The following is a 12,515-nucleotide window of genomic DNA, read 5'->3' as shown; positions in this document are numbered from 1 at the left end:
ATCTGAATGTCACTGCACTTTGAAGGAAGTGTATTTTGGGGAGAGTGTTGTGGTCCATGCACCGGTTGGAAAAGTTTCCAGAGATGAGGCAGAATGAAAGGAGAGGAGTTTATCAGAGTGCAGAGCAGGAGATAGTGTTAGAACAGGGGGCTGGCTCAACGTCGAGAGCTGACCCCTTTGATGGACTAGCAGCCCATTTTTATAGCCTCAAGACAGAAAATTCCTACTAGAAGGGTGGCATTAGGTGTTTGGTTAGGATGCTATGTGTGTTAAGTTGCTTCACTCATGTCTGAGTCTTTCTGTGGGCTGTAGCTCGCCAGGCTCCTCTGTCCCTGGGATTCTCCAGGCAAGAAGACTGGAATGGCTTGCTGTGCCCTCCTCCAGGGGATCTTCCCAAACCAGGGATCAAACCCGAGTCTCTTATGTCTCATGCATTGGCAAGCAGTGTGTTTACCTCAAGTGCCAGCTGAGAAATCCCTAGGATGCTATCGGGTGGGTAAGAGTGGGTATTTTAGCTCATATGGGGTCAGGAAACTGGCCAGTTTAGATCTGGGAGCTCAGGGCAACAGTTGCTATAGGACTTGATCAGTTCCAGAGTTTTATCCTGTGACCTTGGTCCAAGGGCTCCACACCTGAGACCCTGGTATAGGGCCCCACAGGGAGGTCCTATATCAGTTCAGTTCAGTCGCTCAGTCATGTCCAACTCTTCGCTACCCCATGGACTGCAGACACCAGGCCTCCCTGTCCATCACCAACTGCCGGAGTTTACTCAAACTCATGTCCACTGACACATATACGCACATTGCATATCTCAATCTTCGTTTAAATGTTATGTTTCTTTCTGTGACACAGTATGCTAATACGAAGTCGCCTCAGTCATGTCCGACTCTGTGTGACCACATAGATGGCAGCCCACCAGGGTCCTCCATCCACAGGATTCCCCAGGCAAGTGCACTGGATTGGGTTGCCATTGCCTTTTCCTTGCTGCACAGTATACTAACATAGTAAAGTGAGATGACCGTTTCTGGGCAGCCATGTGCTCTGATGTCACAGCTCAGATATCTAACAAAAAGGCATTCTGCTCACTAATCACAGACTCTCACTAATTTCGAAATGATTGCTATAATGCTTACGGAAGCAGCCATGAGCAGGTGATAGGAAATCCACATGAACTTCAAGGGCTTTGCTTGTGGCGAGAACTCCCGTTTGCAGATAACACAGATTTATGTGCAGCTGGTTGCACACACGGCAGAAACATGGCTGATACACAGATCAGAGCAACAGCTCCATCTCAGAGGGACCAAAAGGCACTCACAGGGAAAGTGTGGGTCAGTCTGCCCCTGAGAGGGCCCATGGTTTGAACGTGGTGGCTCTTCCCTTCCGGTCTCTGGGTCTCATTGCAATTCCCCTGGTTGAACATCCACAGTGAACCATGTACGTAACCCTGGTCTCTCAAACTAGTGACAGCACAGCACGTGAGTCTATTAAGGGGTCAGAAAATTTTATTCTGAAGGGAAAAATGAAAGTGAATGTCATTCAGTTGTCTCTGACTCTTTGCAACCCTGTGTACTATACAGTCCATGGAGTTCTTCAGGCTGGAATACCGGAGTGCGTAGCCTTTCCCTTCTCCAGGGTATCTTCCCAACCCGGGGATCAAACTCAGGTCTCCCGCATTGTGGGTGGATTCTTTGCCAGCTGAGCCACCAGGGAAGTCCTGTTCTGAAGAGGCCAGAAAGTAAATATTTTAGCCTTTGCGAGCTGCACGGTCTCTATGGCAGTTACCCACCACTGCCCTGGGAGCCCCAGAGTAGCCATGGCAGAAGGTAAATGAGTGGATGAGGCATGGTACCAATAAAGCTTTATTTAGAAAAAGAGACAGGCACACACCACAGGGCATGTGGTATCTTAGTTTCCTGGAGATCTCACTTTCCTTGCTGGGGAATCCATGCCCCCTGCCCAGAGTCTGAACCACTGGACCACCAGGTAAGTCCCCATCTAAAACGATTCTAAAACGTAAGCAACTGTATTGTTTTGAAAGCCAATCACACATAGTTCCTGCAGGCTTTCTACAAGTCTAATTGAGCAGAAGTAAGAAATGACAACCTATGCAACTTTTAGAAACATGCTATGTGTGCCCAGAAGAAGTCTCTCCATTGTAGTGAAAATTCCACCACCTTTCAGACAGCGGTCCTAGGTCATTTCCTGTTATTTCTACCGCTAGTCAAATATGGCTCTATTCTTCGAAGGGGGGTCACATAGACTCAGTTGAAAGAAATGTTTTAGCCAGCGGCCAGTGAAGGAATTTTTAGCATCCAAAGTAGTAGCCCTTGAACACCGAAGAAGCAGAGGCTTCCTTTTTAGCATGTGTGTGTGTGTGTGTGTGTGTGTGTGTGTGTCTGTGTCTGTGTCTGTGTCTTTGACTGTACTGGGAGTGAAAAGGAGGAAACGGGATAAACTTTGTGTGTCTGTGCTAAGTCACGATTCTTCATGACCCCATGGACCATAGCCCGCCAGGCTCCTCTGTCCATGGGATTCTCCAGGCAGGAATATTGGAGTGGGTTGCCATGCCCTTGAGTTCCCCTGAGCAGTGATCAAAGCTGGCATTGGCAGCATGGAGTCTTAACCACTGGACTACCAGGTAAGTTCCATCTAAGAATCTCTTACAAGTATCTCTGTTGGATTCTTTGGCTTCCCAGGTGGCCCAGTGGTAAAGAATCTGCCTGAAGGAGAAGCAGTTTCAATCCCTGGGTTGGTAAGATTGCTTAGAGAAGACAATGGCAACCCACTCCAGTATTCTTGCCTGGAGATTCTCATGGACAGAGGAGCCTAGCGGGCTACCGTCCATAAGGTAAAGAGTGGAACACGACTTATTGACTTAACATGCACTCACTGTTTTAGTTTCTCCCCTTAAAATGTCCATATGAAGCTAGAAAGGCATTTATTGCATAATCACCCAAGTGATATCATAGCAAAGGAGCAGAAATTTCATTCTGCCTTTGGGCAAAGCAGTACATTTGAAGTTATCTTGCTGAAATCTCACGTGTAGAATCTTTTTTTGCAACTTTGAAATCGCATGCCTTGGTTTCCACTAGAACTGCCTTGATGACCCCAGTGTTGCATTTTCATCCTGCAATTTCATTGGCAGAACTATCCCCAAGTTACAGGCAGGTTGGGTCCCAGAAGGCATTCAAGATTTGAAAAATCATTCCCAAATGTAATACTAGGGATGAAGGTAAGGGTGCCAGGTGGGTGTCAGAGCTCCTGTGCTCTCAGGAGCCTCAAGCCTGCCCCTTGCCCAGTGCTGTGATCTCCAGACCCTGACCTCAGCTGAGGGTCACTCATGGGGTGGTGATCTTGGCCCAGGCCAGGGGCTACTTCACACATCTTTATCCATTGATCTGGTGATGGACATCTAGGTTGCTTCCATGTCCTGGCTATTCTAAGTAGTGCTGCTATGAACTTTGGTCCAGTATCTTTTTGATATATGCCCAGGAATGGGATTGCTGGATCATATGGTAACTCTGTATTCAGTTTTTAAAGGAACCTCTATACTGTTCTCCATAGTAACTGCATCAACTTACATTCCCAGCAACAATGTAGGAGGTTCCATTTCTCCCCACCCCTTCTCCAGCATTTACTATCTACAGACTTTTTAATAACAACCATTCTGACTGGTGTGACGCAATACCCCATGGTGGTTTCGATTTGCATTTCCTTTTATTGGTGATGTTGAGCATCTTTCCATGTGGCCTGTTGGCCATCTGTATGTCTTCTTTGGAGAAATGTCTATCTAAGTCTCCTGCTGGTAGGTATCCCAGATCTTGGAGAAGGCAATGGCAAGCCACTCCAGTGTTCTTGCCTGGAGAATTCCCTGGACAGAGGGGCCCGGGGGCCCACAGCCCGTGGGGTTGCAAAGAGTCGCACACGACTGAGTGACTTGAGACATGCCACATTATGTAACGGCTTCCCTGGGGGGTAGTCCTCCCTTGGCAGAAGGCTGGGGACTAGGCTTCTGCAAGCACCACCTGAGGTCAGCGCATTGTTAGCCGACTCCTGCTCCTCATGACAGGGACCTGTGGAAATCAGCTGTGGGGCTTTAGCCAGACTTCTTCCAAACTAACTGGCAAAGTCCCCTTCATTCTCCAGGACACCTATGAGTGGTTTCCACTTCTCCAGTAAGCTGACTAAATGTTCTCCAAAGATGACAGGTCCGGATCCTGGAAAACCCATCAACGTTACCTTATTTGGAAAAATAAAAGAAAAAGTTATTTGCAGATGTGATTAAAATAAGGATTTTGAGATGCAGAAGTGATAGTTGATTCTTTAGGTGGGACTTTAGGGCAAACACAAGAAGCACCTATAGCCATCTGAAGGTGGGAGGTGGGAAAGGCAGAGTTTGCTAGTACCTCCAGACATATTATGGCCCCACTCACACCTTTTTTAAAAAAGGTTATGTGTGTGTGCTAAGTCATGTCCGACTCTGCCACCCTGTGGACTGCAGCTCACCAGGCTCCTCTGTCCATGGGATTTCTCAGGCCAGAATCCGGGAGCGGGTTATCCTTCTCTGGGCTGCGCCAGCTCTTAAGTTGTGGCTTGTGGGATCTTGGTTCCCCGATCAGGGATCGAACCTGGGCCCCCCGCCCTTGGGGTGCAGAGTGTTAGCCCTTCTGCTGACACCCTGATTCCAAACTTCAGACCTCCCCAAGGGAAAGAATAGCTTTTCACTAGCGATGTTATTACTACAGCCCTCGGAAAGATATGACAGTATCAGGAATGTATCTCAGATTCCACCCAGCTGAATGAAACTCATAATTGCCTGCCTTCAAGTGTGCATCTACCCGAAATTCCCTTCAGGAGCCCCTCAACTCAGCTAACTTCAGCCAAAAACCCAGGAACTTGTTTTTGATGGCCTCCAACCCCCAGGGGTATACAGCAGCCCTAGGAGAGGGGGTGTATGGAGACTCGGGACAGATTCAGAATGAACTCGGAGCTCATGCGCTAGGCTGCCACCAAGTCCTGATGCTTGCAACTTCCCCACAAGCTTCCCCACAAGCTTCCCCACAAGAACTTCTTTCTTTGCCCCTGGGGTCCCCGCCTGAACCATCACCCACCTCCTCTCAGCCAGCAGCATAATAGTTCAGTCATTCCTTTCAGGAAGTGTTTTCAAACCTTTCAGAGGAAAAAAAAAAAAAAAGAGAGAATGAGAAGGAAACACAAGAGGTCTATTTATTTCTTTTTTCTTTTCTTCTCTACTTGGATTTCTCTGATGCTGATGAACCTTTTGCAGGGAAAAGCCATTTTGCACGTTAATTGTGCCCTCATTGTTTCATGGAAGCTAATGACATTTTCTTTAAAGGCAGAGTGAATGTTTCATGTTTCTTGCATTCTTTACATTCCTTCACAAGTCCTCCCTAATGCTGGACAAGTTAAAAGGCCTCAAGAAATACATGCTCATTGGCTACCTAATTAAACGGAAAAAAAGTTGAAAAATAACCAATAGCTTTCTAAAAGTGTACTTTAAAATACAGAAATGCTTGGGACTTCCCTGGCAGTCTATTGCCTATGATTTGGCGCCAGGTCAGGGAACTATGATCCCAGGAGCCACACTGCCTAGTCAAAAAAAGAAATCAATGAAAACTTTTGCAATAGTAATTTCATCTAAGTACTCTTGTCTTTTTAAAGGACTATTGATCTACATAGTTAGGTATTGCTTTATATACCTGTGTGTGTATATTTTTTTAACCATTATGTATTCTCTGTGTGTGATGAGTTGCTCAGTGGTGTCTGACTCTTTGCGACCCCCATGGACTGTAGTCCGCCAGGCTCCTCTGTCCATGGGGATTCTCCAGAACAGAATACTGGAGTAGGTTGCCATGCCCTCCTCCAGGGGATCTTCCCAACCCAGGGATCGAACCCTCCTCTCTTACATCTCCTGCATTGGCAGGTGGGTTCTTTACCACTGGCACCACCTGGGAAACTCACAGAGCTCTCTGGGGTCTCCTTTATAAACTCCTAATCCCATTCATAAGGCTCATGACCTGATCACCTCCGAGAGACCTCACCCCTTCATTCTATTTCACAAAGCAAAGGGGCCGTGACATAATTTAAAAAAAAAAAAACTGAACTGAGGGACACGGTTATTCCACACTTGTCATTTGTCATTCAGGAGCAAAATCTCTCATTAGAGGTTATCAGCAGCTTAATTAAGTCTCTGGGGTGAAGGTAAAAAGAAAGATGACCTTTAAAACCGAATTGCATTGCCTAAGTCATAGACAAATCACTTTTCTCAGTCTTGCTACAGTTATATCTGTGGGAGAGGATCTGATGTTTTTTTTTCCATAACTGCAGGGTGTGGAATTATACAGATACCCCCAAGATCCCCAACCCCCTGGTCTGTGCATCCCATAAAAATCCTGCCTTTCAACGTCATCCTGGTTCTTGCATCGCATGGATGTCAGTCCAGTGATGAGGTTGCAGAGATGAGCTTTCCTGGTGGCTCAGCAGTAAAGAATCTAGCTGCCAGTGCAGGAGACTTGGGTTTAATTCCTGGTCCAGGAGGATCCCCTGAAGGAGGAAATGGCAACCCACTCCAGTATTCTGGCCTGGAGAATCTCATGGACAGAGGAGCCTGGCAGGCTACAGTCCACGGGGTTGCCAAGAGTCAAACATGACTGAGTGACTAAGCACATAGCAGCACATAGCAGATGTGAAGGGTTTTTAGGAGTGATGACACTTTTTACTGCAGGATTAGGGTTCCCTAATGAAAGAGGAGAGGGGAAAAGTTGGCTTAAAGCTCAACATTCAGAAAACTAAGATCATGGCATCTGGTGCCATCACTTCATGGCAAATAGATGGGGAAACAGTGGAAACAGTGGCTATATTTTTGGGCTCCAAAATCACTGCAGATGGTGACTGCAGCCGTGAAACTGAAAGAAGCTTACTGCTTGGAAGGAAAGTTACAACCAAACTAGACAGCATAGTAAAAACCAGAGACATTACTTTGCCAACAAAAGTCTGTCTCATCAAGGCTATGGTTTTTCCAGTGGTCATGTGTGGGGCCCTAGATGGGAAACCTTGAAAAAGATGGGCTAGCTTTGCACTTTAGAGCTAAGATGGCGCCTGGCGGAAGAGATGAGGGCACGGCCTATGTTGTTTGTCAAAACTTTTGATTGGCTCTCTTGATTTCCCTGCACATGGACAGCGCTAGATCACCATAGACTCCTGTTAAAATGAAGGCACATGATGATTTGACCTTTAAGGTGATTGGTGCAACTGTAGAAAGTCCCTCACAAAACCCCCTTGCTTGCCTATATAAACCAAGAGTTTGTGGCAATACAGCAGAACTGCTTAGACTAGGAACCCGTCACGTCTGATTGTCTCTTGCTCGGCTGAGGGGCTGGGTTGGCGGACAGCAGGCTCACCTCTCCTCACCTCTCCTCGGGACCCCTTGGCTTTGCTGAGGGAAGTTCCACTGCCTCTCTCTTTCTGCAGAGCGCCCCTTGCAGTCATGAATGGATGTGAGAGTTGGACCATGAAAAAAGCTGAGTGCAGAAGAATCTATGCTTTTGAACTGTGGTGTTGGAGAAGACTCTTGAGAGTCCCTTGGACTGCAAGGAGATCAAACCAGACCATCCTAAAGTAAATCAGTCCTGAATGTCCACCTGAAGGACCGATGGTGAAGCTGAAGCTCCAATACTTTGGCCACGTGATGCAAAGAACTTACACATGTGAAAAGACCCTGATGCTGGGAAAGACTGAGGGCAGTAGAAGGAGGAGATGAGACAGAGGATGAGATAGTTGGATGGCATCACTGATTCAATGGACATGAGTTTGAGCAAGCTTCAGGAGTTGGTGATGGACAGGGAGGCCTGGTGTGCTGCAGTCCATAGGGTTACTGAGACTCAGACACGACTGAATGACTAAACTGTCTGAGTGAAGCTGGAAGGGATGCCTTATGTGAAGATTTTAAAAAAAAAAAAAAGCTCAGCAGCATGATGTTTAGTGAGGATGTAGGTGAAATTACACCTGAATTCAAGGAATGACAGTAATAACCCCTCTGAGTGGTAGATGGGTGATCAGACAATGATTACACAGTGAATGGAAAATGTGATAGACCACTGCTGCTGTGATTTACGGAGACACGGATTTCATGCTTTAGTGGACCGAGTAGTCTGAATTTCAGCCCTAGGTAAGATCTAAGGTTTAAACTGAGATTTTTTAGTCAACTCCAGTTTTCAGGCTGGGGTTGACCAGTGGGAGGGTGAGGGGAGCAGCACTGTGTTGTGAAATCGCTTAGTCGTGCTGAACTCTTTGTGGCCCCATGGACTGTAGAGTCCATTGGATTCTCCAGGCCAGAATACTGGAGTGGGTAGTCTTTCCCTTCTCCACCGCATCTTCCCAACCCACGGATCGAATGCAGATCTCCCCCACTGCACAATTCTTTACCAGCTGAGTCACAAGAGAGCCTGGTGTTGGGACAGGGCACATCCAAAAACTGTAGGTGCATTTATATGGTCTTTTGGTTGATCATGTGCTCAATCGCACAGCGTGTCCAACTTCGCGACCCCATGGGCTCCTCTGTCCAAGGGATTCTCCAGGCAAGAATACTGGAGCGGGTTGCCATGTCCTCCTCCAGGGGATCTTTCCCAGCAAAGGATGAAACCTAGTGTCCGCGGCCTTTCCTGCCTGTTGTCCGGGCGCGGGAAAGGGCTGGGCCTCGAGCCGCGGCCTCAGCCGGACCTCTGGCCCGATGGGGAGTGCCACTCATCCCCGCGACCCCTACCCCCCGCCATGTCACCGCGAGCCCCGAGCTGCAACCTAGCTCGCGGCTTCCTACTCCCCTCAGGCGGGAGGAAGTCCCAAGCGCGCCTCCACCCAAGGCCTCCTCATCCAGGTGCACCGGCCTCTACCCTCTCCTCAACCCTCTGGGCACCTTGCGGCAGCCCGAGTGCTTCCCGCCCCTTGATCTACGGCGGCTCGAGTCCCCAGCCCCCACGCGCGGGACCAGCTCTTACCCCATTGTGCTCAGTGCGCGACCCCCTTTCCTGTGCGCGCGCGCCTTTCCCGACCCAGCACGAGTCCCCCGTTTCCAGTACACGCGGCCCCAGGCCCCACTTCTTGCGCGCGCGGGGCCAGCCCTTACCCCGGCGCGAGCCGGACCTTTCCTACGCAGACGGCGCGAGCCTCCTTTTCCTGTGCGCTCGGCACCCCCCGGCACACGAGCCGTGAGCCCCTACTTCCTCCGCGTGCGGCGCGGTGCGAGCCGTCTCTCGCGCGTTCGGGGGCCCCTGCGACCCGCGGCGCGAGCCCCCGCTTCCTGGGGGCGTGGCGCGAGCCACCACCTTCTTGCTCGGGCGGGGCACCTCTGGGAAGGGTGTCCTTCCCTGCACACGAAGAGTTCCCCAGTTGAAGGCCATGTTCCCTCAACTCCCAAGAAGGAGGTCCCCACTTGCGGGCCCCGTGCCCTCAACTGGGCATGGAGGGGTTCCCATCTGCGAGCCGTGTGCCCTCAACCGCGTAAGGAGAGGTCCCCACTCGGGGGCCGCGGGCCGCAACTGGGCATACAGGGGTCCCGACCTGTGCTGCGCACTCCCAGGAAAACACACAGATGGGTCCCAGCTCGCGGGCCTGGCATCCTCACTAGTACACACAGGGGTCCCCACCCGCGTGTCTTGCGCCCTTAACTGCGCACTGAGGGGTCTGCACCTGCCTGCCGTGCGCCGTTAACCGCGCAGAGGCGTCCCCACGCTCGTGCAGTGCGCTCTTAAGCACACACGCAGGGCTTCTCTCCCGCGGGCGTGTGCCTTCCATCGCGCACGCAGTGGTCCTCACCACAAGGCTGTGCACCGTCAACCGCTCACGCAGTGCTTCCCACTCGCAGGCTGCGCGCCCTCAAGCACACACAGAGGGATTCCAACTCGCGGGTCACGCACCATCAACCGCTCACGAATGGGTCCTCGAGCCTATACGGGCGTCCTCAACTGCACACCTAGGATTCCCCACCCGTGGGCTCTGCCTCTCAGCCGCACATGGAGTTGTCTTCACCACAAGACTGTGCGCCCTCCACGCCCATGAAGGCCGTCCTCACTCGTCGGCCACGGGCCCTCAACCGCGCACGGAGAGGTCCCCACTCGCGGGCAGCGCGCCCTCATCTGGGCATGGAGGAGTCCTGACCCCGCGGGATCCGATCCCTGAAAAAGGCACAGATGGGTCCCTACTGGTGGGTCTGGGGTCCTAATCCACACACGGAGAGGACCCTACTCGTGGGTCGTGCACCCTCAACAGCGCACTGAGGGGTCCCCACCCGCGGGACGTGCGTCCACCACGCACTCAGGGGTCTGCACCCGCGGGTCGTGCGCCCTTAAACGGTCACGGAGGGGTCCCCCTGGCGGGCAGCGGGCCCTCAACTGGGCACAGAGGGGTCCCGACCCGTGGGTCGCACAGGGAGGGGTCCACACGGCGGTACCCGCGTCCTGAAAACGCATAGATGGGTCCCCACTCGCGGGCAATGAGCCCTCAACTGGCCACGGAGTGGTGCGCACCCGCGGTGCGCACGCCCTAGAAAATTTACAGACTCGCAGGCCGGGCGGCCTCACGCGCACAAGGAAGTGTCCCCACACGTGGGCGGCGGGCCCTCAACTCCCACTAAGAGGTCCCTACTCACGGGTCGCACCACCTCAACCGCGTAAGGAGGAATCCGCACATACGAGCCTTCAGCATCCTCACCGGTACACACAGGGGTGAGGCCTGCAAAACGCAGAGGCTGGTCCCTAAGTCGCGGGCCAGGCGTCCTCACCCTCCCATAGTAGAGTCCCCACCGTTGAGCTGAGCGTTCTCAACCGCGCACGCAGTGGTCCCCACCTACGACGGGCCGAGCGCACACAACTCCCGTGAAGGGGACCCCACTCGCGGGCCTCGCCCCATCAACCTCGCACGAAGCCCCACGGGTTCTCAACCGCGCACGTAGGTACGCCCTGAAAAAACGTAGACGGGCCCCTACTTGGGGACCGGACGTCCTCACCTACAGAGGGAGCCTTACTTGCGGGCCGCCCGCCCTCAACTGGGCACGGAGGGGTCCCCACCCACGGGCCGTGAGCACCGTCACCTCCCGCGAAGGGGGTCCCCACCCGCGGGGCATGGGCTCTCAACTACTAATAGTCGGGTCCCCACCTGCAGGCCCCACGCCCTGAACCACGCACGGTCGAGTCCCCACCCGCGAGCCGGGCGTCCTCACTTGCACACCGACAGGTCGCCACCCGCCCGCGCGGGTCGCGCGCTCACCCTGGCAGCCGAGCAAGTTGCAAGTGGTGGCGGCACGCACGATACGCACCGAGGCGGGGCCGAGGGCCGAGGTTGGCGGCGAAGCCCAGGCGACCCTGGGAACCTCGGGCCGGCGCTCAGGAAGCAGCTGCAGAAGGCCAAGAGCCAGGCGGAGCGGGGCCCAGGCACAACGCGTAGAAGGCCCGAGGCTGGAAGCCCAGCGCGAGCTGCGTGGCGGCGTCCCGCGTGGGGCAGCAGAAGGTGCCGAGGCGCGGGGAGGCCATGGGTCGTGCTGGGGACGCGCGCGGCTCGGGTCTGCCGGCCGGCCTGGGTCATGTGCCGGATGCGGAGACCGCGGGGAGGGGGCGTCACGTGCCCTGGGCCTCCCCGCGGCCCCCGCCCGACCCCCCGCGATGGCATAAAAGGCACCAGGCTCGGTGAGGGCAGCGCGGAACGCCATGAGGCCTCTCGAGGGAGATGCTTGGCAGCAAGGAGGAGGGGTGAGGGGCGGAGCGCTCAGGGTCGGGAAGTCAGCTCTCTCGCCCGTCTGCAGGCCTTCCCGGGAGGAGGGGGGGGGGGCAGGGGGGGGAGGTTAATTACCCAGAACCAGGAGCCCTCAACAGTGCTGTCTCATCTTAACTCATCTCCCCCAGAAAGCACGCGCTCTTGCCAGGTCTGAGCAGTGTGGGTCTCTGACAGACTTCATTTTGATCCGTTGCCAGTTCATAAACAGTGACTGAGCCGTGATTTGCATTAAAATACTGCGTTTCTATGGCCCCTCTCCGACAGGGAAATCACTCCCACAGAGCTAGGACTTTCGCTTGAAGTCAACAAACCGTTGAATAAAGGGGAGACTATTTTGTCAGACTTGATACCCACACACACACACCCTTTCCACACACACACACAGCCTTACCACACACACAGCCTTTCTACACACAAACAGCCTTTCTACACACACACACCCTTTCCACACACAAACACACCCTTTCCACACACACATACACACCCTTTCCACACACACACCCTTTCTACACACCCACACCCTTTCCACACACACAAACACCCTTTCCAAACACACCCCCTTTCCACACACACCCCCTCCCCCCACACACACCCCCTTTCCACACACACACACCCCCTTTCCACACACACACACACACACACACACACCCTTTCCTGCGCGGCGCGGCGCGGCCCGAGCACCCTTGTTCCTTCGCGCGCGGGCCAGCCCTGCCTTATCCTGGCGCGCGCGG

The 12,515-nt window shown here is 53.0% G+C and overlaps 1 long non-coding RNA gene across 1 annotated transcript; it reads right to left on the bottom strand.

Annotated features, from left to right (window-relative positions):
* Window positions 1–1,484: 1,484 nt before the first annotated feature.
* On the bottom strand, window positions 1,485–11,748 carry LOC121818179 (uncharacterized). The gene is made up of 3 exons (XR_009599038.1): window positions 11,330–11,748; window positions 5,112–5,169; window positions 1,485–4,239 (listed from the first exon to the last, which is right to left on the bottom strand). It is a non-coding gene; the product is annotated as an uncharacterized LOC121818179 (long non-coding RNA).
* Window positions 11,749–12,515: the final 767 nt, after the last annotated feature.

Source organism: Ovis aries, chromosome Y (assembly GCF_016772045.2).
Source record: "Ovis aries strain OAR_USU_Benz2616 breed Rambouillet chromosome Y, ARS-UI_Ramb_v3.0, whole genome shotgun sequence".
In the NCBI taxonomy this organism is placed as follows: domain Eukaryota; kingdom Metazoa; phylum Chordata; class Mammalia; order Artiodactyla; family Bovidae; genus Ovis; species Ovis aries.
This window is presented reverse-complemented; position numbering and strand designations above follow the sequence as displayed.